Source organism: Ambystoma mexicanum, chromosome 3q, assembly GCF_040938575.1.
Source record: "Ambystoma mexicanum isolate Mex_15411 chromosome 3q, UKY_AmexF1_1, whole genome shotgun sequence".
NCBI lineage: Eukaryota > Metazoa > Chordata > Amphibia > Caudata > Ambystomatidae > Ambystoma > Ambystoma mexicanum.
The window spans coordinates 663,295,960-663,323,940 of record NC_090926.1 but is presented as its reverse complement, the minus strand read 5'-3'; positions in this window follow the sequence as shown (position 1 = coordinate 663,323,940).

Sequence of the window (27,981 nt, the reverse complement as noted above, 5' to 3'; positions counted from 1 at the left end):
AGCCCTCAGCCCACCTCTTGGCTTCTTCTACTGGGGCATCGGCTTGGATATCCCGTACAGACCCCACTCCCTCATACATCACATCAGCATTTTCAGTCTCCCTAGAAACATATATCTCCATACAGCGATCAGTGGTAGTTTGTTTGGCTATTTGATCAGCGAAAGCATTCCCTTTTCCAATGTTATCTACAATCTTGCGATGTGCTGCAAATTTCACAACTGCTAACTGGGTAGGGAGTGCAAGTGCTGAGAGAAGTTGTACTATTAAGGTGCCATGTTGGATCTTGGTGCCATGCGAGGTTAGGAATCCTCTTTCCGACCAAAGTCTCCCAAAGTTATGAATCACCCCAAAGGCATACTGACTATCAGTATATATATTCACTGCAAGCCCTTCGGAAAGTTCACAAGCTCGGGTTAAGGCTATAATCTCTGCAGCATGCACAGAATTATGTGTAATTCTCTTAGTTTCCACAACCGTGCTTAAGGTAGTGGTTGCATAAGCGGCTGTGGATGTACCATCCGGAAGTTTAAAGCAGGAGCAGTCACAAAACAGCTCTCCTTGCGGATTATCCAAAGGGGTATCTTTCAAATCAATCCTGCCCTTTGTTTCTTGCTCGCTCGTGTACAAACAATCATGTGAATCTTCATCGCCGCAAGTAATATCTTGCGGGAAAGGTAGGAGTTCAGCCGGATTAAGAACACAACACCTCCTAATTTGAATGTGAGGGGAAAACAAGATCAATTTGTATCTCGTCAACCGTGCGGAAGTGAGGTGTTGCGTTTGAGTTCGGTTCAACAGAACATCTACAGAGTGAGGCACCATCAGGGTCAAATCATGGCCTAGGACCATTCCCTCACTCTGTTTTACGGACGCAGCAGCAGCAGCGACAGCGCACAAACATCTTGGCAAAGCGCATGCTACAGGATCAAGGGTGGAGGAATAGTAACCACATGGGCTATTCTTCCCTCCATGCTCCTGCGTTAATACAGCCAAAGCACATCCATCACATTCATGCAGAAACAATACGAAGGCCTTTTCATAGTTTGGTGTGCCCAAAACTGGTGCAGAGCATAATGCAGTCTTAAGCAAGTCAAACGATTGCTGGTGTTCCGAAGTCCATGGCAACGGCGAAGAAATGCCCTTCTTCGTCAAGGCCAACATCGGTTTTATCACTAGTGAAAAATTTGGGATCCACAACCTACAGTAAGAAGCCATACATATCAAGGCCCTAACTTCCTTCTGCGTATTTGGGACAGACATACCAGAAATGTGTTTTATTCTTTCAGGTGTCAATCTTCTTCCCCCCTTTGACAGGAGATAGCCTAAATAGGCAACCTCCTGGCAACAGTATTGAAATTTCTTAAGCGAAGCTTTGTGACCATGCTTAGCTAGATGAATAAGTAGTAACACGGTGCCCTCCTTACAGGCACTCTCAGAGTCTGCAGCCAGAAGCAAATCGTCAATGTACTGAAGCAAAGTACAAGTAGAGGGCAATTCAAGGGTATCAAGTTGCTCTTTCAAAGCCCTACTATAAATACTAGGACTCTCTGTGTACCCTTGAGGTGCACAAGTAAATGTAAACGAGCGTTCCCCTAAGGTGAAGGCAAACAAATATCTACTATCCTTGTGTATAGGAATACTAAAGAACGCATTCTTTAGGTCCACAACACTAAAGTAAGTAGCTGTAGCTGGAATCATGGTTAAGATCATTGTCACATCAGGCACAATTGGAAACTGCGGTGCCACAACTTTATTAATGGCACGTAAATCAATTATAAAACGGAATGGAATTACATTATCACCTTTCTTGTACACGGATAAAAACTTCCTGAGATTTCTTCAATCACACCATGGTGCACAAAATCGGAAACAATACATTTCAACGCTCGCTCAACCTCATCCGAAATCTTATACTGGGGAATGCGTGGCAGCTCAATTCCATGTTTCAAAACTATCTTAAGAGGCTTAATCTGCAAAACACTGACATCATTGTCGTCAACAGCCCATAAACTCTGTGGTACCTCAATGAATTCTGGAGGCAAAGGTCTAGTCAGAAATTGCGAGGTGGAAGATTGCTGCGGTGAAATTGTCAAGCGTACTCCATCAGAAGAACAATGAATCACTGCATTTAATTCTTTCAACAAGTTCAATCCCAGCAAGTTTTCCCCGCAATCCGAGGTCAATAGGAAAGGACACTGGTCCGTAAAAGGACCCAAAGAAATAGGTACTGACATAGAGACCGGACAAATAACTGGAGTACCAGAAAACCCTACAGAAACATTGGTTTGCCCTGACAGTGGAACGTTTGAAACCCGTGAACGATCAATGGAACACTTCTGCGCTCCAGTGTCTATCAAAAACTGATGTTTCCTATTTCCCACTATCATTTCAACGTAGGGACCTTTCTGATTGACGGGAATAAGTGTAGGTTCCAAACCCTGCTTCGGGCAATCCTAACGAAACAGAATATTGTCAAAAGGAAGCTCTTTAGACAAATATGCAGCGGAAGGATGATCGAATATGTTCCTAGTATCCACACTCGAAGTCTGATTGTCCTGCGAAAAAGGTTGTTGAGGGTCCTGTGTGAACTGACCTCTACCAGGGCCCCCTATGCCCGGGCGAACTCTAGATCACCTACCCATGTTATTACTCGACCTCTGTTGAAGGACGGGGCATTGTGCTCGCCAATGACCCACTCGTCGACAATAAGCACATTGATTAATGTTCACAGGACCCAAGGGCCCATCAATCTGCCGACCAGGGATTGATCCCTTTCTATAGACCGCTTTCTCTTTCGCTTCCTAAGCCATTATCAGACCATTGAACCAGATATTCTGCAGTTTACCTTTGTCTTGGTATCAACCCAAGTACACCCACTTTGGATGAAAATACATGTTTACTGGACCTTAGTTACCATCAATCTAATACCATTTGTATGGTAAATCACATGTGATACCAATCTTGGTTAATACTTCCCTTCATTTGCCTCAGCCAACATTCTGAACTACAACTACCAACTTGGTATCCATCCGACAACTTTGCAACTTTTCTTTTACCTGTACGCCTCCACATACGTCCAATCCAACCCCTGTACTATGAAATTCTCCCTGATGAAGGACCAAGCATAGGTCCGAAATGCATTGGCATATTATTTCTGCTGCTTCTGTTCTGTTTCGGACATATTTCTTTCAGAAACATTTGGTGCCTTGTGAGGCGCAATTATCCACAATTTATTCATCCACTACATATGAATGTACCTAATATCCTTCAGTAGTTTTTACTACAATTGGCGACCCAAGGTCTGATGATAATTTTTTCTCATCAGACATTTATGAAACTTTCCTGTACACCCAGTATAGTGTATACTGGTTTACTTGGTGACGCCATTAATCGCCTGCTCTAACTAAGAGTTACATTAATGTAAGGCAAACTCAGCGGTGCCCGCCCTAACCACTTTCTCTGTGCCATTCACAGGACCCAAGGGCACATTCCCCTGTGGGACATACTGACCTCTAACCTGAGAGTTACCCCCTTTGGGGCCTCTAACAATTTGCTGCAATAGCACCTTTGTTTTTAAATCACCTTTCCGTTTTTCAATCCTATCTTTTTCATTGTTGACACGATTTTCATAATACTGAGCCATATGCAGTACTTCTGATTGCGATTTCGCCTGCCAAGCGCTCTCAGAGGACATAATCTGTGACTGGATGTCAGGCAGCAATCCACGTACAAATGTGTCCACAAATAACCTTTTCCCCGACTCTGTGCCTAAGTCTTGTCCACTGAAATCCGAAAATACCTGTTCGAACCGATTAAAGAACTCGGTAGCATCCTCAGACTTTCCTTGGACACAGGCCATAAGCTTGTCCCATATAATTCTTTTTTCGGGAATTATGTTTTTTTAATTTAGCAATGATTCTATCAGGCAAGGTTAATATCACGTGCTGTGGTCTTTCACCAGCTGGCCTTTCCCCATCGAATCTAGTTAAATCCGCCCATGTATCTCCCAGGTGTACATCGTACATCGTCAATATTTCTAACTTGTTTCCATAAATCTACGGGCAGGAGTACTGGAAACAACAAATCAATGTCACCCAAGGTGAACACTGAGGATTGCAAAACGGATTCCATCTCTTTATAGAACCCTGTCGGATTTTTCCTAATATCAGGAATAGACGTGAACAAACTGTGATACATAATGTGCGGGAATTTCCACAGCGACTATACCTCGTGCAGCATCGGCCGCAACCTCAACCTTCGGGACAAATGTCGGAGAACCTCTCTCATAGGCAACTGAGATGTAGGCAACTCCGAACAGTTACTAAGCAACAGAGCCAAATCGAGCACTAAAGCAGTCGAAGAAGTGTCAAACAAAAAAGCTCTCTTATAATTATTCAATAACTCTGTGGGACAACTAATCTTCTTCTTTACACATTCATCTTGCAGGTACTCTATCATTACCTGTATCACTTTTCTCTGCATTTCCAACGTATATTGACTATATGTGTCATATACCTCAACTGGAGTTATCGATATGTCTGAAATCCATCTAATCGCATCTTCCTTACAAATTCGCATTTTCTCCGATATTGGTTTAAGACACGAAAGGTACCGTTTCTGTACATACATACTTTCCTCTTCATCATCCTCATTCCGTATCCTTTCTAACTCCTTTCTATATTCAAATAGCCTTTCAACATGCTCATTTACCTTCTCCACAGTATCTCTGGAAAGTGCTAAAGTATTTAGATCCCTTAACCCTTGCGGAACATCCGTATTATTTAATCTTCCCCACATTATACATAACTGAATCCCCAAACCTTCAATAAAAACATTTTTCTCAGGAAAATTATCCGTATTAGAAAGTGTGGAAAAAACACTAGCCTGATCATCCATCTCCATACAATGTTTAACCCATGCAATTAACTCATGTTTCTTCTCCGGTGGTACGAGTGACAACCTTCGAGCCTTCACCATGATCGATTACAAGCGGCTCAAGACCACTTGGAAGTGAGGGGATAGGCAAATTCGATGGAGGAGCTATAACTGGTGCGACAGGAAGAGGCAGAGGAGCAGGTGGAGGAACAACAGTCAAAGGACTAGGAACAACAGGTTGAGCAGGAAGAGTAGGAATAACAGCAGGTAAAGGTACCGCAGCAGGAAGAGGAACATACAGAGGTGGCGCAGAGGCACCAGGCCTTCGTTCATTTAATATTTTCTCAAAAACTCATCAGAATCATGGAGATCTTTGGAAGGATAGATTTTCTGAATACCAAGTGAAAAAGCCCTTTCCATATTTTTAGCCGACTCAGCCTGTTTATTCTGATCATATAATAATGCTTTTTCGGCAACTGTCTTATGACGGCGTGCATGTTTTTCTCTACTCTTAAGCTGTTGTAACGCCTCTTTTTTCCAATTCTGTAAAACATCAAATGCTGCAGGTCTAGCCTTTTTCTCTAACAATACTGACTCCAAATATTCAATGCGAGGGATCTCAAAACTACCATTGATTGGCCACTGAAGTTCGGAGGTATGTCTGGTTTGTCTGTGCCAAATATCATTAAATACTATACTTCCAATGCCATGCTTACAGTACATAGTACATGCCGGCGACCCCTCCTGTGGTGCCGGACGGCTAAATTCCAAAGATTGTCTATCACTGCGGAATAATGCCCTAAAGCAGGTAGACAATTTCCCAGGCATATCTCAAATTCTTGGTGTTACCTGGTCAATAGTTGTGTCTGCAAATACAATGCGCCAAAATTCAAATTGCCAGGGTTAAATTAAGAATCGGGTCACGACTCAGCTGGCCAAACCTAAGGAGGACCGATCGGTACTTCTAAGAATCTTACCTAACTAATCTTACCTCGTGTATGGTGATTTCGGATAATCTGCCCGCCTCCATAAGTGGACCCTCGTCAAGATGCCGTCTCAGACCACAGGCTAGTCGTCCAGGGATGGGGTCGTGCAGTGCTGCTGAGGTGTCGCGTCTCATCCAGGGGCCCCTTACTTATGTACACCGTCCGATCCCGGTCCGATAGCAAGTGTCAACCTTCAACAATCCGGCATCAATCTTGAGGGTCCCTATTCGGGCGCCAACTGTGAAAACAGAAACAAAATATCGAGGCTGGGTACCCCAAAAGGAAATACACCAAACACAGGTTTCAAAGGAATATACAAAGTACTTTATTCTCTATCGAATACAATTATAAAACAGTGCAAAGTCAGATAGCTATCAGCCCTCAGTACAACACAACGAACTCCAGCGTGGCTCAGTGAGAGACGGTACATTAGAATGCATTTGCTTTTTATACATTTTGTGAGCGCTATGGCCAACCCCTCTTCAGGTTAATATTCTACTTTATACATCACCAATTCTAGGGTTCGTTGCCGAGTCTCAAATAACCGCGTCTAACTGGTTCATTTTTTATTACATGTAACAATAAGCGTATGCATTAACTGTGTATTCTAAGTTTCGTATTGCAGGTCTTCTTAAACATTAATACAATATACTAAAACAGATGTTCTTTGTCCAATGTGTAAATACATTATCATAATACATACTCGTGGGTTGGTTTACTTGCGTGAGTAATCCTTTTACACATACGTCAACGTAGGACGAGGTCTCAGTTCATGACCTCAACAAGTAGCCTGCAGGCAGATTACACATTAGCGATGTACAGAGGTCAAGACGGCCATGTTGTATTTTGCAATGACATTGTCTACCATTTGAGCTCACAGGGTGACTTTTCCACATAAATCCTAAAATGGCGGCCTACATAGATTAAGGGCCTCATTACACGGAAGGCGGTGATCCAGGGTGCTATTAGCACCCTGGACCATGCTGGTAAATTACCGGCACCGCCTTGGCGGTAAGGGGATTTACCGCCCCATTCCAAGGTCGGTGGGGCGGTAAATCCCCCTTCGGCCATTGCCCTTCCCCATTCCCATTTCTGTCCCATAGGGCTCTATGGGAATGGGGAAGGCGCTAATTACGGCACCGCAATTTTGCGGTGCCGTAATTAGCTCCGAGGTCCCTTAGCGGGTTGGTTTTTAACGCCTGCAAAAAGCAGGCGTTAAAGCACCAACCCGCTAAGGGACCTCGTAGTATGGCGGTAAGGGTTAACGGTCACCGTTGCCATTAACGGTGACCGTTAACCCTTACCGCCGTCCGTGTAATGAGGCGCTAAAGGTCAGGACCAAGTAACACAGATCTCGCAAAAGACTTTCGAGCAGCTTGGCGCAGGCCAATATTAATATATTTATTACAATAGGAGGCACGATATACTTTTTATTCCGACATGCTGATCCTCTTTGTCACCAGGCACAGCAATTTCAGTTCTTAAAGCCAGTCATTTGGATCTGGCCAGAGAGCCCTACAGTGCCATTTGGCCACATATGGAACTTCCCAACAGTGCAGCATCCCACACTACAAATAAGAGCCCTCGCCTCTCCCCCATCCCCCATGTCCATGAGTGGGATGATGACAAGCAAACTGCTCTTTACTCATGGACATGATGGGGGTGGACAAGCTGGATAACTGAAGGTGGTGGGCCACTGCCACAATTAACCAACTATAAGTGAAAAAGCAGTGCATATTATTAATTTGGATGAAAGTCACAGACGGGTTTCCATTTTGTCTCTGCCCAGATTTCAACTGCCTGTATTTTTTCATCTGGTCTAGTTTTTTTGTTTATGCAGCACTGTGAAATGATCTTAAAAGAGACATGCTTACCACTTTGTAAAAACAAAAGTAAATTAAAAGTAATACAATTGATTTTATCGTAAAAAATTATCGGGCCAATTCATAGAATTCAGCGCAGAAGTGGCGCAGAGAGGGAGCGTGCGCCAGCCGCGTGCACCAAACAGCATTTAGGCGCACCGCGTATTCATGGATTCCCCTAGCCATTTGCAACCGTGGCGCAGCGAACCTCCAGCAGCGCCAGTTACACCCCCAAGAACGCCCATTGTGCCAGAAAAAGCCATAGAAATCCCCATTACGGCGCAAGGAGCCGCGCTAACCTTGGACCAGCTTACAGCCCCCCTACACCGTAATCGCATGAAAAACTACACGTATCCCGCTCGCAGCAGCCAAAACGTGTGAAAATCTACTTGTGCACGCCCTTCAATACGCGTACCCTGCTCGCACCAGCCAAATCGTGTGATTAGCGCACTCGTGTACCACTGAATCCATGTACCCCACTCACGGCAGCCATAACGCATGGAAATCTCCCTGCGCACCCCTTGAATACGCGTAGCATGCTCGCGCCAGCCAAAAAGCATGACAGTCTACTTGCACACCCCCTTGAATATGCATTCCCCACTCGCGCCAGCCAAAACGCATGAAAATCTACTCGTGCACCCCCTTCAATACACGTACCCCAATCGCACCAGCCAAAACACGAGAAAAACTACTTGCGCACCCCTTCAATACGCGTACCCCACTCACGCCAGCCAAATTGTGTGATAAGCGCACTCACGTACACCTGAATCCACGTAACCCACTCGTGGCAGCCATAACACATGGAAATCTCCCTGCGCACCCCTTGAATATGCGTAGCCCATTCAAGCCAGCCAAAATGTGTGAAAATCTACTCGCGTACCCCGCTCACACCAGCCAAAATGCATGAAAATCTACTTGCGAACCCCCTTTAATACGCGTACCACACTCGCGCCAGCCAAAATGTGTAAAAATCTACTTGCGCACCCCCTTGAATATGCGTACCCCGCTCGCGCCAGCCAAAACACGTGAAAATGTTCTTGCGCACCCCCTTCAATATGCGTACCCCGCTTGCGCCAGCCAAATTGTGTGGAAAGTGCTGTGCGTGTGGTGAGAGTTGTCGGGGTGTCCCCCCTGTGGTGTGGGCTGCCTGCGGGGCATGGTCATGGGTGACGGGCTGCCTGCAGGGCATGGCCAAGGGTGATGGGTGGTGCACTGTGGTGTGGGCTGCCTGCTGGGCATGGTCACATGTGATGGGCTGCCTGTGGGGCATGGTCACGGGTGATGGGCTGCCTGCGGGGCATGGTCAGGGGTAATGCATGGTCCCCTGTGGTGTGGGCTGCCTGCAGGGCATGGGCACGGTGATGGGGGGTCCCCTGTGGTGTGGGCTGCTGCGGGGCATGGTCACAGGTGATGGGGGTCCCCTGTGGTGTGGGCTGCCTGCGGGGCATAGTCAGGGGTGATGGGCTGCCTGTGGGGCATGGTCACGGGTGATGGGCTGCCTGTGGCGCATGGTCAGGGGTGATGGGTGGTAACCTGTGGTGTGGGCTGCCTGTGGGGCATGATCAGGGTTGATGGGGTTCCCCTGTGGTGTGGGCTGCCAGCGGAGCATGGTCAGGGGTGATGGGTGGTCACCTGTGGTGTGGGCTGCCTGCAGGGCATGGTCAGGGGTGATGGGCTGTCTACGGGGCATGGCCAGGGGTGATGGGTGATGCCCTGTGGTGTGGGATGCCTGCACGGCATGGTCAGGGGTAATGGGCTCCCTGCGGGGAATGGTCACGGGTGATGGGCTGCCGCGGGGCATGGCCACACCATGCCCCGCAGGCAGAACACACCACAGGGGACCACCCATCACCCCTGACCATGTCCCACAGGCAGCCCATCACCCGTGACCATGCCCCGCAGGTGGCCCATCACCCGTGACCATGCCCCACAGGCAGCCGACACCACAGGGGACCACCCATCACCCCTGACCATGCTCCGCAGCCAGCCCACATGGCACCGGGCACCTGTAAGCAGGCCCTGACTCATGACTCTCAACAGTGACGGGCACCTGCAAGCAGGCCCCAACTCAGGTCCTCACAACCAACACATTGTCACTACATAAAATCATGTAGCAAATGCCCACCCAAATGCCACCCCACGCTGCCCCCGCACAGTGGAACTCCACACACATCCATTGACCCCACTTCCCAGTACAGGCCCCATTGCATGTCATTCACAGAAGCACACATGCATACACCCAAAGACATGCCCAACATGGCAACACAGCAGTGACACATGACTGAGGCAATGACAACTGACACATGCACTAAACAAATGAGAGCAGACAACACAAATATATGACTTGATGAAAATGTATTAAAAAAATTAAAAGCAACCATGACAATGAAAAATAAATTAATGTGAACTGAAATGAAATGCAAAATCCAAAAGTCCAAAGTCCAGAAATCAAATTCCAAAGAGTAAACCAAAATAAACACCATTCCTTCATGGGTGAAAAAAAAAGGAAGAAACGCCACAGTACCACAACTATGTACAATGACATTTTGAGGGTCCAAGACAAAATGAAACTTACCAAAAACCCTACAAAAATACAACTATATACAAAAAGTGGAGCAATGTCCGTGGACTCCAACAAAAGAATAAAACGAAAGTCTAAATAACTATTTACAATGGCGGCGGGTTAGTCCTACGGCTCACTGTTCTTCCAAAGAGTCTTGGCCAGGGCATCATCGAACTCCGAGTCTATGGCCCGGAGGCGGGACTGCGCTCTATCCTTGAGGGCTCGCAGGGATGGCGCAAAGCCCTCCACCAACTCCTTGCGAGTCTCCTCGAGGAACTCTGCATGCCTCAACTCTCGCCGCATGGAGTTCTCCGCTCTGACCATGGTGAGCCGCGCCATCTGTGCACGTCGCCGCTCTGCATCTATCCACTGGCCCAACCTCTGCCATTTGGAAGACACACTTTGTCTAGGGTCTTCCTGCCCTTCGGCCAATGCCTGCCTCCGTGATGTAGTCGGCTCCGAGTACTGACGCCTCCTATGTCGAGGCTGCTGCCGCCTTGATGCCATCCACCTGTACCACCACGACTGCTTCCTGGAAGATGGCATCCCCCGGGGCTGTCGTGCACGTGTCCTGCCTGATGGTGCCTGCACAGTCTCTGTTGCCAGGGGTCCAGTTGCTGGGGTAACCACCTCTGCTGGACCTCCGACTCCCGACTGTGGCAGGGATGGGATCTACACCAGCCTGGTCGTGGTGACTGGGGCAGGTCCACAGGGGGCCCTGGTGGCATGTGGGCCGGAAGACGGCATGGAGTAAGATTGGTGCATAGTGGGTGAAGAGGAGGAGAGGGTCGCAAGAGCACCCAGCACATGGAGGAAAACCCGACAATGAGCCCTCCTAGTCGGTTAATGTTGGCCCACACCTGTCCGTGATGAAGTGCGTGGTCATGCCAGGAAGCACGCACAGCATCACAAATCCAGCGTGTGCGCAATGTGATACTGACTAGGAAGGGCTCAACCCTGTCACGGATCGCCACGTCTGCAGGTAGATGAGTGTCAGTTCACATGGAACTCCCCCCTACCTGCCGACGGACCTGGGACGGGGTATCCCTGCCAGTGCATGGTGATGCAGTCTCAGTATCAGGGACAGGATTAGGCACCGGCCCCTATGCGGTGACCTGTGCTGCCTCCTGCCCCTGGACTGCACCACTTGCACCAGTGGAATGACCCCCACCAGGCCCCATGTGTGGGTCTAATGCGGCCTCCTCCTCCTCCTTCTCCTCACCCACCACCGACCTGGATGCCTCTGCACCATCTACCACTCTGGACAGCCCCTCTGGCGGCTCACCTGCCCCTACCACTGCAGAGGAGCCCACTCCCAACCTCGGCCTCGGCCTCTTGAGCATCCCCTCGGCAGCTCCGGCATGGACGTGGCACCAGTCCCCTCACTTCCAGAGGATGACTTGTCCTGGGAAGGTGACCGGGCCAATGCGTCTCCGCCTGGTGGAGGCATCCCTGCCGTTCTGCTCCACAGCACCGTCCCCGCCCTCTTCCTCAGTCACTGCTGTAGATGGGGAGAGATTAAACACAAGCATCAGGGTACTGAACAATAGTCTGCTAGACACAAAGCAATTGCACATGAGTGGCACTGTCAAACGTCACTTCCATCATCATCCTCCACAACACACAGGTCAGTGCAAGCAACACACATGCACAAACAAGCATGGCACATGCAATAGTCATTTGCATTCATGTCCAAGGCACTGTTGGAACATCCGATGGGGAATGAACATCACATGCACACACACCATCGGACAGTCATGCATATGGCCATGTCTACCTCCCGTCACAGTGGATTCCTGGACAACTGGGCCGCATCAGTCAATTCACGCATCGTGATGGTCATGTGTCATGCATCCATGCTGTTTCCCAGTCACACAAACACTACTCAGTCACAAGCACGTGTACACCATGCATGACCATGACGGTGACATCAGCATCCATGTCTCACACCCCAAACATGGCCAAGTCCAGACACAGGCATACAAACATGTGTGCGTTGTCACATGCTGGTGCACATCATGCATTGCAACACAGACACCATTGATGTGGAACGGGCTTGAGTGGACTCACATGCAGCACTGTCATGGCCCTGCACACAGACATACATACATGGGGCATGCTAGACATGAGGACAAGGGGCACACTCCTGCCACAACTCAACATGCAGTACGCTGGACAAGAACAGATGGACACTTACCACTCGACTCCAGATGGGTCTGCAACTTGAATACCTGGCGGTGAAGCGCTGGGAGTGTGCGCTCCAGGACCAACATCTGGATGTTGGTCAACTGGTCCCGGCGCTCCACTTCTCCACGAGCTGCTACGAGGCGCCGGGCCTTGTTTTGGGTTCTGGACCTGAAGTCCTCCCAGCGCTTCAGGACATGCTTGTAGTCGCGGGATGCCACCCCCTCCACGTTGATGGCATCCACGATGTCCGACCAGATCCTCCTCCGTCCTTCCCTGTTGAGGCGCGATGATGAGAAGAGGGCATCATAATCCCCCAGGACTTACTTCACCAGGATGCCAACTTCATTTGCAGTGAAGCTGACAGCCCTTTGCCTCTCTGCCAGGGGGTTGCCACTGGCCCTGGATGGTGCTTGGTCCGATATGGCAACCCCTGAGGCAGGTGTGGCTGGGCAACTGGGTTCTGGGGCTGGGCTGTTGAGTGATGGTACACCAAACGGGAGTCTTCTGGGTCAGCAGAGGTGGTCTCAGGAACAGGATCCCTGGCAATGGCTTCTGTGCAGGCACCAAATAGCAGGGCACGTTGGCAGCAGGCAGGCTAGCAGCAGCAGATAGCTCATAGGAGGCTGCTAGGGGCTCTGGCGGGCAGGTAAATGTCCTTCTGGGCAGGAGCATGGTCTTCCGTGTGTTGTCGCGTGGCCAGCTTGATGCAGAGTGAGTCCGCACATGAAAAAACAGCATGTGAGCATGGAATTCGAGGAAAGACCCTTAGAGCGTAAGCGCAGAAGTGACGTGACGTGCACGGGTGTTGCCTTTGGCAGGGGTTAAAGGTCCGTGCGGGTAAGCAGTTCACTGTGCGTGCTTTTTGTGGAGACAGACCGCGTGTGTTTCTTCTTCTTGTGGGTTCACACACGATTACTTCACAACGTTTAAAGTTCCTAATTCTTGTTTTGGCGGGGGAGTTGCCTACGCGTGTGTGTTTTTCTTTTCCATGCAAGGCAGACGGTGAGTCGCGCATGCTTTTTTTTCCACTGTGGTTGCCCTTGTGTGTCGCGCACCCATTGTCGAGGTCAGAGTAGCCTGCGTGTTCCACGCGTATTTATTTTTTGTGTCCCTGGGTGCCACGGTGTACTGCGGGGGGTTTATTCCATGCATGTGGGCTACCGTGGGTTGCATGCACGTTTATTCTTATCTTCTGGGGTGCCTGAGCATTGCATGACCCGTCTTTTCTCACCAGGGGTCCCAGACAGCCTTGCAGGAGCACAAGGGTGCGTCTAACATCACGTACCCTGCCCCCTTCAACCGAATTGCCCAGGACAATTGTTGTGTGCACCTTCCATTGGCAATATTCCATCTGTGCCATGGTTGGGAGGCCACCAAAAGGGAAGGGTGGTAAAACTGGGCAGGCTCCCAGAGCTGGGTGTGGTGGGGCATGTGGCCCCGGTGGCCAGGGAGTCCAGGGAATCCAGGGAGGCCAAGGGGACGCAGAGGGGGATGTAGCCAGGGTGTTCCACCAGGGCAGGATGTCCAGCAACTTGCTGGGACAACCATGCCACCACCCCAAGCGGCTCAGGGAGATGCTGCTGCTGCAGTCATCCCCGGTGCACATCTGGCCCCACAGCCAGTGTCATCTGGCCACCAGGTGGTAGAAGCTACAGGTGCAGCTGTGCCAACCACCACCCAGGCTCGGGGTGAGCCAGCACAGGCTGCCTGGGCAGAGGACTCCCAGGCAAATTTTCAGGTGAGGAAGACCAAGCTACGTGTGTCCAAGGTAGCTGTGACCAAGGCACATGTATCTGGGGCAGTGCTGACATCTGCTGGCCCAAGCAGCCAGGTGGTGGGAGCTACATGGGCAGATGCAGGCAACACCACACCGGCAATGAGTCTGCCAGCCAGGACTGTGTCGGTCACAGCCCTTGGCAATGAGACAGTTATGCTGCTGGGTCCTGGCAACAGCACCCAACAGCCAATTACACAATCCAGGCCTTCCGTCCTAATGCCAATTCCTACTCCCATTGGCTAGTGCACCATCGCCACTGACCTCCGACGCTGTGCAAAAAAAAAAGCAGGCCTCTAATTACTCCCTGACTCTGGTGACTGGCAGTGGGTCACCACCAGAGGAGGATGAACTCACTCTGCACGAGGAAATCGCTGCGGAGTTCATCGGTCAGGGACAGATACAGGGAGTGGGAGGGATGTCGGATTATGACGCAATGTTCGGTGAGTCTTGATGCGTGTGTGGAACAACAAAAATGAACCTGGGCGAAATGAGATCAGAACATCTGTACACATTTAAACAATACCAGGTCTTGTCAAAAAATATATATATTTATTTATAAACAATTTACACAAATATTTCTTGTTCTCAACATCCCCATTTAAACACCACCATTCATTCCAACATTCATTCACACTCTCACTATACATGTCAATATTCCACACCTGTGGTACTCAGACCACCTAGAACCAATATATTAACATACATTTCAACACCTCTTGGTGATTACAGTAAGTGTTAATACAAAAACAAATAGCATCCTGCTTATTTGCTGTAACTCAACATATGTTTCGGTCGTCACAATAGGCCCCTAATTTAAGCCGGTAAATATAAGCAACCTTTTTCAGGAGACAAATGGTTCTGTTGCAACCACTCCGAAATGTCAAAAGGTGGAGGATGTCATCAAACCTCAATCTCCACGGGAAATAGTGGAGACGCCTGTCAACAATGGACTAAATCCTGCAGTGGTGCTAGATAACTCTGCACCTATACTGATCAAAGATTCAGGTATGGGGGTGTCTTGCGTCTTTAGTCAATAAATCCAAAGAGGAAAAATCCCTTTTCTCGCCTCATGTGGCCATGCCTCCCAGCTTCCAGGTCCCGGTGTAAGGCTGACATTCTGAATATGAAACTGTCATGGGTGGACCAGGATAGTTTGCATAGACAGAGGTGATGATTCCCTTGGCATTGCATACAACCTGCACGTTGATGGAATGCCAGTGCTTGCGGTTGCGATAGATGTGCTCAGTGGCCCTAGGTGGACGTAGGGCCACATGGGTTGCAATCAATAGCACCGAGCACTCTGGGGAAGTGGGCCACCGCGTTAAAGTCCTGGACCAGGGCCTGCCTTTCTGCAGGTGTTCTGGGCATTTATATGTGCCTGCGGACTGAGGGGCGTGTAGTCATCATTGCCAACACCTGGTGTAGGCAGCGTGGCTGTGTGGGCTGTGAGACACCCCCAACTATGGCAGTTGTCCACTGAAATGACCCAGTGGCCAAGAAATGCAGGACATTGAGCATCTTTTCCAAGGGGCTCAGTGCTTGGGAGCACAAGGTGGGTGATGTGAGATCATCCTCCCACTCAGTGACCAGGTCTGGGATGATGTGAGGTGGAAACCTATATCTTTTTCCACTACAGAACGGTTACAGATAACAGATGGATAGCATAGCTGCAAACAATGTTCTATCACTACTGCACATTCATACTAGATGTCTCTATTGGAAGAACACTCTCTCCTTATCTTATTCAAAGATCTCTCCCTAGGCAAAGGATGATGTCTCGCCTATCTAAAAGGGATAGTCAAAGGATTCACCCTATCTATCCTTCATTCATACTCAGTTTTTTAAAACATAAAAATCATGTTAAGGTCAAAAGAGGAGCTAACTATACAGAGACCCAATATCTACTATTGGTGTTTCTATCGTCGTGTCAGTGACATATCCTTGTCGGGAATTTCCTACTAAATTTATTCACCAGTTTACAGGGCTGGCACTAATCACTGTTGACCTTATTCTGATAGAGTCAATACAATAGTCTACACAAACTCATACTAGATAGTTTGATGCTAAATCAGACACCTAACATAAAAAAAATTCTTGTTGTGTGTGTCCAAAAACATATTGATGGACATCTTCTTCAACATGAGACCACTCATGCCGAGTAGGGTCGACAGGTTTCGGTGATGTAGCAACTTAAATCATCTTCTTCAGGACCAATTAGTTGTATTACAATCTAATTCAAGTCGAAGGCCATTGGGTAATTCGAAATGTGCCTCTGCTTCCTGTCAGGGAGACATAATGAAATGAGGGACAGTGGGTTATTAACCCTCCTAGAGAGTAATCTAGTAGCCAGCTGGCTACAGGTTACTAATTGTGCACTTAGTTTCTTCAATCGAATAGTGATGGTGATTGTACTAATCAGGGCCTAGAATGGAAGTCCTTAGGTGCACACATAACATACATGGTACCGGGGTGGAGGGATAGAAAAGGGAAGGGAAAGTGTGGCATTTCTATATCATCTGCACCAATGATCAGGGGCTATAATGGCGTTTTGTGCATCTACCACCTTGTGTCCATAGTGAAGAGGGAAAATGGGACGATCCCTTTCCCCGATTCCCGTCCAGATCATGGCCTATGATGTCACAACCTAAGCACCACCCGCAGGATGAGTTCAGCCCTCTGACTGCTGCCCCGGACGTCAAGATCCACCGCGGCCACGCCCCACAGGCCAACTGCGCATCATCCAAAGCATGTGGTGGAGCGGAGACCGACCACGTGGACCAACTGGATTAGACATCGCCCATCAATATCACCATCGTTAGAGATGACATGACGACATAGCCAACGGACAAGAACACACATGCCACCAAGCACCTGGATTAGACACACACCAGCCCACACGAAGAACATACTCAGTGCTACGACGTAGAGGACCGCTCACAGACATTCATCGTTATTTTTCACATAGGCTAACTACTGCACCACAGAAACGCAAGATGCTAGAAGAGTTTGTGTATATACTTGCAGACCCTTTTTTGCTACTAAAACCATGAGGATGTCACTCTGTAGATGGACTAATGATTAAGGACCCGAGTCTCACCTCGCGACCCCCGTGTTATGAACTATACGCCGCCACCCATAGACTAGGCCAAGGTAGGCCGCAAACCAGAGACCTCAGGCCCGGAGCAGCTCAGACGAAACTGTAAGATGCTGATCATGCAGAACAAACCCTGACGGGAGCCCCACAGCCAAGGCCATGAAGTTGCAATCTGCACGCCACGCTCTCAGCACCAAGGTTACACCTGCCACTGCTAAACACTCCTCGGAGCAGAAATACAAATCAAATCCCCAGAATTCTGCTTCAGCCACGGTCTCTCAACACGTGCAGCAACAACGAAGTTACAAGTTGGACACCAGCGGCTATGGGAAAGGGACACTAAACAGCCAGTAGTAAGACCTGCCCATTGTCCGCCACTGACACATAGTCATACATTGTTGCCAACATCAGGTACATCGCGAGCTGGGAACGACGTTGGTCCCAGGCTTGGGGGCTCGCGGATGAACCAATCAGAATACGAGGCGCTCACCACAGATGACACCATAATTCAACCAATCGCTAACTTTCTCCATGTAACAAATCTCATGTAACCATTCTTAGGTACGACCCAAGCGTACCACCTGACCTCTTCTCCACCACTAAAATTCTCTCCTATACTGATCCATACTGACCCTACCACTCGGTGAACCAACCCGGAGTAGCGTTAGGTTTAGGGGCTAGTTTTAGCAGGTGACGCACGTAGTAGCGTCATCCTGCTAGAGAAAGGCCCCGCGAGCCCATCACCGCTGAGAAGTTCCTGGGGTACCGATGCTCCGAGAACCTGTACCTGTCTGTTTTGTGCAATGAACAGCAGTAACTCTTTGCTCTTGTGTGTGTCTCATACTACTTTGGGACGTGGGAGGAGTTGGGGCCTCCCCAACCCCAGAGGTCCGCAGACAGCCCTGCTGACCCCCGGGAAATCACCACGACAATAGAGCTCCCTGCACCGTGCTACACCTGTGCATTTATTCAGTGTAATGAGTCAGCTTCTACATACCCGCTACTAGTCTGGGTACATTCAAGTGCGATGTTGCCGGCCAAGTGGTTCCAGGGTTATCTGGATTCCTGACTTTCTGCTGGTTTCAATCTAAGTCTAAATATGCACATAGGTGTTAATATTCATGCACTAAGAGACATATTTAGTATGTCATTTTATGTCTGTATTAGATTGCTTAACCAGTCTTCTATGTTGTATTAGATGCATATTGTTGTTACTGACTCTTTCTAAATTGGAGTGTAGTAGTCCCCAGGACAGCAGTCAGAATGCTGATCAATGCGCGTACTGAAACACATTAAGAATACCAACAGGCATCTGAGTATCCCACTATGTTGTAATATCTACTATTCCGTTTTGTAAACGGTAACCCGCAAACTCTGTGCTGAGCCGCTTACCTTCGGGAGACAAACACCGTCTTGATCACGGATGGAATCTCTCTGTCATGATTCCTGCCCCTCATGTCCCCAGCCCTCCAAGATGTCAGGCTGGAGCCAGGCCACGATCACCTACATGGCCCTCAAGGGCCTCTCCATCCCTCCAAAGACCCACTTGGAGTCAGACTTGGCGATTGTGGCATCAGACTCACTCACTCCCATAGGATAACATTGGGGATTGGACTTGTAGTGCATTGATGGGGACAAGATGGATGCCCCCACATATTTCGGTTCCCAGAACTGCATGTGCAGTCTAGTCATTTGGGTATGGTTCAGCCCAGAGACACCTGGGATACCCAGAGACTATTTAAGTCATGCCCAGGCTGAGAAACATGCTTTGTGTTTTCTGCCCCTGCAGCGTGACACTCACCGTGTTCGGATCGGTCTCCAGTAGGCCTGCATCTTTCTTCTGCGCTCAGCTCCTGCAAGAACAAGAACACCGTTAGGAACAGCCTTACCTTGCGGCGCTTCTGCCCATCATTCATCGCTTCTTCTGTTCTGCGGGCATCTTCGGCGGTGTCATTCACTTCCCGGCACGCTGCTTCCTAAGGAAAATGGAAAAGAACAGAAAAAAGGCATTAGTAAGCATTCAGCAAATCTTCGCTTATTTTTAAAGACTGTACGAGCTTCAAATGCTTACCTGAATCCCAGCCGCTCTGGGGGAACTCTGTCTCCGGAACTTCTCATCCATCTGCAAGAGGAAAAGACACTTCAGGTTAGCGTGGAAACATCTAGAGGCGCCGCATACCACGCTTACCCACCGCATTTCTTCTTCATAACCGGCATCCATGCTGAAAACATTGCGGCTCCTAAAAGACACAGAAAAAGAACTCAGTTCAATACAAATATGAAAGGGTCGCATTGCGCATCACGCCCTCACTCACCTTCAGCGCTACTCATCTCAGCAGCACGTCACCATCCCTGGACGCCGGCCATCATCTAAGGAAGGAAAGGAACGAAGTTAGAGAACTGTTCAAAAGACTCATTATACTTACCTGTCGGACTCTTGCCAGTGAAGTAACTAGGCAGCAACGAGCCCGCATCAATCAACACGCCCCTATGCTGAAAGTCGGACGGAGAGCAGACTTTCCAAGAAAAGAAGGTGAGCTGTGGATCAAAGAAAAGGGTTGGACCCCGGGGAAGAAGGTGTTCAAGCACACAGAGATAATAGGGAGTTAAACTCTACCAATCCTGTGTTTCAGGCCCAGTCTCCAGTCGAGTAGACTCCAGGGAAGAGTTCGAGGTCGTAAGAGGTCAGAACAGGCTGAGTGACGTCCCCGTGGATACCAGGTGAGCGTTACACTCTCTCATACATGTATCCCGTCCGCTAGAGATCTCTATGGAACATGTCCTAGAGTGTCTCTATTAAGGGGCGTATCCGACGTATCCAAGTGCTGGTCGCCATCTTGAATTGGGCTCCACCTTGATGTGAATTACATCAATTTAAATACAGGGAGGTCCGCGTACATCCCTTTTTCTTATTTCAAGGAATTCTATAAATCATCCACGTTTGTTAAAGTGGGATATTAAATATGCATATATATTTATGGCCCGATATAATGATCTATGCTAGCGGAGGGTATGGCATTCCCAAATAAGTAGAAACTGTTGTAGGACTTGTTGCTGGCCATGTACGAGTTACTGCCTTACTTGTATGGACCTATGATGAGATCGAAAGAACATCAATGCCATGTGGGTTTGTTTTATTACTCCGAATCTAATTCATTCAATCGATATCTCCTACAATTAGTAGCGTGTGGTGGATGTGCTGGTCATCAATTACATATAGCCTTCAATGTATAGCCTAAAGCTTCAGGTTGAAGGGGGTAAAGTGCACTTGGCTATTATAGAACTTAAATATCTATCGACTTGGTTGTGGCTGCCAAGACCTCAAGTATGCATGATGAGTCTAGAAAGGTGTGTCATAGGTGTTTTGGTAGGCAGGTGTATTTTTGGGTGTTCTTTTACTTTTAATGCTCTTTAAACTGTAAAAACTTGCTATCCAAGGCCAACTGCAACCCACTGGAGGGTGGGCTATTGGAGATGCTGGGATTGTATCTGGTTGATGTTTATAGGACAGCTAGATCATTCCGCAGTATCTTTCCGCAGTATCTGAGTATGAATGAGGGTTAGATATGGTGAATACTTTGACTATCCCTTTTAGATAGGAGAGACATCATGCCTTGCCTAGGGAGAGATCTTTGAATAAGATATAGAGAGAGTGTTCTTCCAATAGGCACATCTAGTTTGAATGTGCAGGAGTGATAGAACATTCTTTGCAGCTATGCGATCCATCTTATCTCTGTAACCGTTCTGTAGTGGTAAAACGTTAACCTTTAAAGGTCGGAAAGTAATTTATACTTAGCCCTAGGTGTGTTTTTGGAAACCTATACCTGCCATAGACCTGGTCAACAGGCATCCCAAAAAGGATGGTCCTGGGTAAAAAAATGTGGGGCCTGGCTATCCTCCTCCTCCTGCGGTGTCCCACGATCACTGCTTCGAGGAATGGGACATTCATCGTAGATGTATATGCTTGTTTGTTGTTTGTGCGTGCTTTTATGCTGCGCGGGGCCGCTTCTGCCTGCTTTCGCGTGGCGGACGAGTTTCTGGCATGCGCAGATTTGCCCTGTTCAATTCCATGAATACGCGTTGTTAGCGCACGTGTGGGCGTTGCAAGGGTTTCACTGCTGTACTTCCCCCGTTACGCCCACATTTTCACGTCGTGTTCCCCATTTCGTGTGTTCCGCCCCCTTTTTAGGTGTGTGTGCTGGACATTGTGTGCCTTCACTGGGCGACTCGGACACAGCTTTCAGGATGTCGCAGTGACGTGTGCACCACGCACGGATTAGGGCAGGCTCCCAGGTAAGCCACGCGCAGTGCCTTCCATGAATCGGTAAACGGGCGCACGCATGCATTTCGCACGTATGCGCTGCGTTTCTCACGCTTGCGCTAGACATTTCAGCACGCAATAATTCCATGAATTACTCCGAATTTGTTTTCGAATCAAAATGTGATAAAATAATACATTTTAGGGATAAAGGAATACAGAATTCTGCATAATAATCAACTCTCGTAAAAGTCTGCTCGCATCGGAAGGATATAACCGGAAGCAGGGGAGAAATTGGGCTGGAATAAGAGAGCTTCACTCCAGCAAAAACTGCCTTGCCGGACAGCCGTTCCGACATCAGGCCCAAACCCCCCCCAAGTCTAGGAAGCTCTGCCCCTGACTTCCATGAGTCTCCCAAACACTGTGTCTTAATGCGGGCATTTGAGCAGGCATGTCTTCACAGACTGCATCTGAAAGTCTTCCTTTGCTCAACAGCCAAAACCTAAACAATGAAACTGTCCAAAGCTGTCTATATGTCTCATGCTTTGCACCCATTTTACTGTCAGGTTGATGATTCTGACAGAGGAAACTAGCACCATACCAAGTGTGCACTGTATTCACGTTTGAATTACAAGCACAGACATGTTTGATACATTGGTGGCCATTCTTATGTTACCAAACTGCACTTTGTTTTTATGCAAAGCAGCCAGCATCCCACCTTCAGGGCATCCACATCATTTGAGACTTAGCTCCGCCCATCAGTCTCACCCACACCACTGGCAACCGCCCCAGTCCCACCCACACCACTGACAATAGCAGCCCCCCAACCTCACATGGTGAGTTTGAGGGGTTCTTTCTGCCCAACATTTTTGGAATAATGTGCCGAAATGGTGCATCTTACAGCACAAACATGTGAATAAATTGAATGAAAAACATACAATTTACTAGCAGCCCCAAAGGGAAGTACGAGAGATTCTAATCTTTTGGGTGTCAAACGTGCAAAAGTAAACAGTGTCAAACGTGCAAAAGTAAACAGGAGCATCTGTCTGCAAGAAATTGTGTATGTGCTCATCAAAAAGGTTTGCGCTAAATATACACACTAGATGCACAGATAGCAAATGTATATTTCTGCCACTGCTACACTGCAGTATTATCGCACCAAGAGAAACTTCCAGCATGCAGAGGTCATCGGAGCCTCCTCCGGTAACTATGCATACATTGCTATGCTACAAGGTTGATTTGGCGCATTTTAGAGTTTTGGAAACAGGTGTCTGAAATGCTGGCTTTGGGTACTTTACTCATACTTTACTTTGACTTTACTGAAATAAAAATAATTAAACCAAATAAAAATATAAACAAATTGTATATCTTTTCCATTCTCAATGAAATCCCAGTGTGAATGGTTACAAAAATGAAGAATGATCAATACGCTGGTAAATTCAATTATCAACGTTGCAGTTAACTTGAATGTAGGCTTTATTTAAAGCACACACGTTGCCACATGTACATTTGGTTTACCCTGAGCAAACATTCATCATGTATTGCAAAATACATGAATATTCAAGACAAAGATTTCATTTACTAAAAAATAAAATTGCCTCAGAACACCCCTGCCTATCTAAATCGAAATCCTCATGTAAATTCTCATTTATTGAAAGTAGACATGTCCGTATTTCAAAGAACATTCTAGAAAATGGAATTTAAAGATGTCTTAACATTCCTGCATGTAAATCGCTTGCAAAGAGAAAAATGTCCATTCAACGTGTATGCTTGCTAGATTCTCTTCAATGGCGTTTCTGTTGCATTATTGTGCAAGAGGTGTACATTTGTCATTTTTCAATGGGTGATTTAAAGTGGGAAAATGGGTGACAGTTAAAAATCCTCTCCCTTTTTGCTTGAGTAGTTCAGGGTCAATAGCCGGACTATGGGCCTCATCACGACTTGGGCGGTAATGCAGCGGTATTAGCCCTACCGCCGAACTCCCCGACGCTAATAGCGCCGGATCACGAGTTCGGTGGTAATGTTAATCCCCATTCCCCATTGAGCCCATTCGGGAATGCCCCATTCCCCATTGAGCTCAATGGGGAAATTTTGCGCTAATACCGCCGGCGGATTTCCCGCCGGCGGTATCAGCGCGAATTTTTGGCAGATTTCCCCCCAGCTAAGAGCTGGAGCGAAATCCGCCGAAGTCCTGATTTGGTGGACCCTTAAATCCGGCGGTAATAGCGCTACCGCCGGATTTAAGGGTTACCGCCAAAGTCGTGATGAGGCCCTATAATCTGTGATGTAACCAGGGAATGAATTCAGTTGCATTATTTTTCTAGGCATTTGCAAAGTGACTCCCATTCTATTGTAGGCCATTGCACAGAAAAGAGGTCAACGATCTCCATATATACACAGCATTTGAGTTTATTTGATAACATCCAAAGTTTCGAGAACCACTTAAACTGTTGAAATATGTACTAATTTCCCAGGATGTACAGTCAAATGATATACTGCGCCTCCCCTCAACCCCCCACACCCCTTCTCAGTACTTTCACAAGTGGGGCCAGGATTTAATCTATTTCCCTTTAGAGTATAACTCCTCATAGAATTACATTTCTCCTTTGCATTCTGTGTACATAGGAATTTCTTTTGGCTGTCTCACAATCAGCTGGGTATCCTCTCAAGGACTGGTTTAATTTTCTCCTTTTGATAAGAAGGGAGCATCAGTCAGAAAGATTGGTGAGCTTTCCTCCACAGCCTGGTTTCTCGCCTGGGTTGGGCCTGTCCTCATACATTGGCAGAGGATAATTTAGGGCATTCCTCCTCCTACCCCATTCAAAACATATCCCAAGGGGAGATTGCTGTTGAAACACTGTTGCTGTGTCTGTAACCTCTGGCAACATTGTAATAGCCATTGCTCAGATTTGGTAATGATGCTTTTCAATGTGTCCCACCAGGTGAAGCTACTCACCTCAGACTTCAAATTGGGTTCCTCAAGAAACTCCTCTCTCCATTCAGGCTCGTGTCTCATGAGAGTGATGTAGATATTGACTGAATATGTGTGTGTGTGCACCTCCTTGCCTGCATGATAGCATTAGAAATGATATGTGCACACCCTTCCCTGTGGGACAGTGGCATAATTAGTCCATGTGCCACACCTCTGCAAGAGTGAGTTGTACATTGTGCATGTGCCCCTTACCCTATGGGTGTGCAACAAAAATATGTTGTGCACCCCTTTGTCTGTGGGAGTGCATTTGAAATTGTGTGTGTTCCCTTCCCTTTAGGGATGTGGCAAAATGTGTGTGCCTGCCATGGCAGTGTGTTAGAAAGCATGTTGGCAGACCCTTCCCTATTAGAACGTGGCAAATATTAGGTGTTCACCACTTCCCTGCACCCTTCTTCTTGTGTGACCTCTTGGTTTGGAACTGAAGCAAAATGTGTGTTGGCACCCCTTTCCCTGCTGCAGTGCGTAAACACATGGGTGTGCTCCCCCTTTTTTGCTTGTACCCCCTCCACTGCAGGAGCGCAGCGAAATTGGGTGCACAACTACCTCGCTTTGAAAGTGCTGAAAAGGTTACATGTGCTCCGTTCCCTGCATGAGCAAGTCAACAATAAATCTGCACACCCTTGTGGGTATGTGCTTAAAATGACATGTGCTCCCTCCTCCGTCTGCAGTAGGGCATCAAATATATGGACTACATTCACTGCCCTGTGGGATTACATAAATAGGTGTCTATGTGGGACTGCGTCTGGTTACTCGGTATGGTGGTATGGTCAACTAGGGCCATTTCTCATCCACCCCATGCTACCTTCTCATTGTAGACATTCAATATGTAGCATGCTTGTAATTTCATTCTCTGGGCCAGCAACAAAATATGTAACCTATTTAGCATAACAATTGAAATGTAATCTTCAGAACCCTGAGCTACAAATGTCTATGATAACATCTCTATCTTCCACCCCCATTTCACTGCTCTGGTGACCGGTCTTACACTGCGAGTACATCTTCTGACACCGGTTTGAGCAATGGTGGACTTCAAGGAGGCTGTTGTGCGTATAAAGGTACCAGGACTGGGACCTTGCCATAGTCTGCTGGGGTGAGGTGCCCTTTCAGTTTGATGAATGTGAATTGCTTAAAATTAGGTACAAAGAGACTTCTCCCGTTGCCAGAGAAAATTGTTCCAGCAGCACTGACGACACATTCCAATTGCACACTAGCTGGTAACTGGCCTTCATACCTCTGCTCTATAAGCACATGTTCTTGCAAATTTCTCTCAAGTGCAATACTACACATTTCAAGTCTTCGTGATGTGTTGTCCTACTCTCCACAGTCTCTAATGCAGCCACTTTCTTCTTCAATCTACACCATGTCTGTCCCCCTCTTGCTTTCATGTTCCATTACCTTTTTGGGCAGGTTCAGGTCCAACAAGTATTGCATTGGAAGTGACCGAGAGTTATGGCTCACATGGTGTGTGGCTTCCTCATAAACCGTAGCACCATTGAGTCTGTAAGTGGAATGCCCAGTCAAATGCTCGACTGTAGCTGTAGTCATTTACATTATTGTTTTGCTCACGCAAGCTGTCAAGCATGTGCAATGTTGAATTACATTATGTCGGAACATTCATTTTCAGCTGATAATGTGGGAGTTTGGGTCACATCTGCAACACTTGCAAAGAATTTCTGGCACTGTATAACTGGCTGAAATGAGAGAAGATTGTTGTGCCATGGCAAGCATTTCATAGACAGGAGAGCAATAGCTTAAAAATCAAGTCACTACAAAGGGGTGAATATCTTCAAACCATTGGGCTCCCCAATCTTAGGGCAGAAATAACATTTAATCCAATGCCCACTACCACAAAACCTGAGGATAGCTGCAAACACCTTTGCCACTCCGCCACCACCTGCTTCACTTAATCTCGGATATTGGTGCCTTTATGGCTCTTGCCAACAAACACTTGCATGCACAAAGTGGCTTGTTGGTGGGTGACATACTCCTTCTGTGCTGAACCCTCTCACTCACCAGTGCTGCCACTAGAGGTGAAGGTGATCCGATATTCTAAGCACTCATCTTTTCTTATTCTTTTAGAATTATCGACTGCTTTTCGACACTGTTGATCACTCGTTACTTCTGCCTTCACTTTCGCCATGTCTTAGCCTAGTTTCACTGTCATCTTTCTAACAGAACATTCTCTGTCTCTTGGGCAGGCAAGTCCTTTGAGTCGTTTTCACTTGCCCATAGGGTGTCTCAAGGTTCAGTTTTGGGCCCTTTTCTATTCTTTCTATATACATCTTATCTCACAGTCATTATTTCTTCCTTTGGGCTATGTCACTACTTTTATGCCGACAACAGCCAACTATTTCTTTCATTTTCTTCTTTTTCTCCTGAAATTCATCATACTATTCCTGATTGCTTAGTTGCTATTAAATCTTGGATGTCTTCCCACTGCCTTACTCTTAATGCTGGGAAGACTGAAGTACAGTTTTTTCCTGCTAATACTCTTCCTCCCCTTCTTCCATCTGCTTTTATATCCTTTCCCCCATCTAAACTCCCAATCTCACTTACGGCTTGTAATATTGGTCTCTACTTTGATACTAATATCTCTTTCTCCTATCACATTTCATGGACCTCTCGTTCCTGCAGGTTTCACCTCCATAACATTCGTAAAGCTTGTCCATTTCTTACTTTTCAAGCATCTAAACTCTTAATTTCTTTTTTAATCTTTTCTCTTCTTTTTTACTGTTTGACTGCCCTGTTCGGCCTCCCTAACTCATCTTGCACCTCTTATATCAGTATTCATTTCCTCCATCCTTCTTCTGTGTCTTCTTTCAGTTTGGGATGCTATCTCTTCTTCTCTCGCAACACTTGGCTTCCCTTTCATTCTCAAATGAAATTTCATTTTCTCTGTCTTGTTTCCAAATCTCGTCATGGTCTTGCCCCCAGCTATCTTACTGCACCAATATCTTTCTATATTCCTTCTCGTTCTCTTTGTTCCTCTTCTCAAATCGTACTCTAAGCTCCCCATCCTCCCTGTGCTTAGTCTCATTGTAGTTCCTTCAAACTAATTGCCCCTCTTCACTGGAATGCTCTTCGACTTTCTCTCCTCTCTATTTCTGTCTATTCCCTTTTCTGTGGTTCCATGAAATCTCATTTACTCCAAAATTCCTCAGTGATTGTTTTCTGGCTCATCCATGTACAGCACTTTGGTTTAAGGCACTTAATAAAATGCAAATAAAATACAAATACATTGCACTCTTACTATCATGTAGTCAGTGCTTTGGCCACTCGTCCAGATATTTTCTGTGAAGTGGACTTTCCTTCCCTCTGAGCTGTTCAGTGTCTTACTCACTATGAGAAATATTGCATCATAAAACTCAGGTATTAACTTTCATACA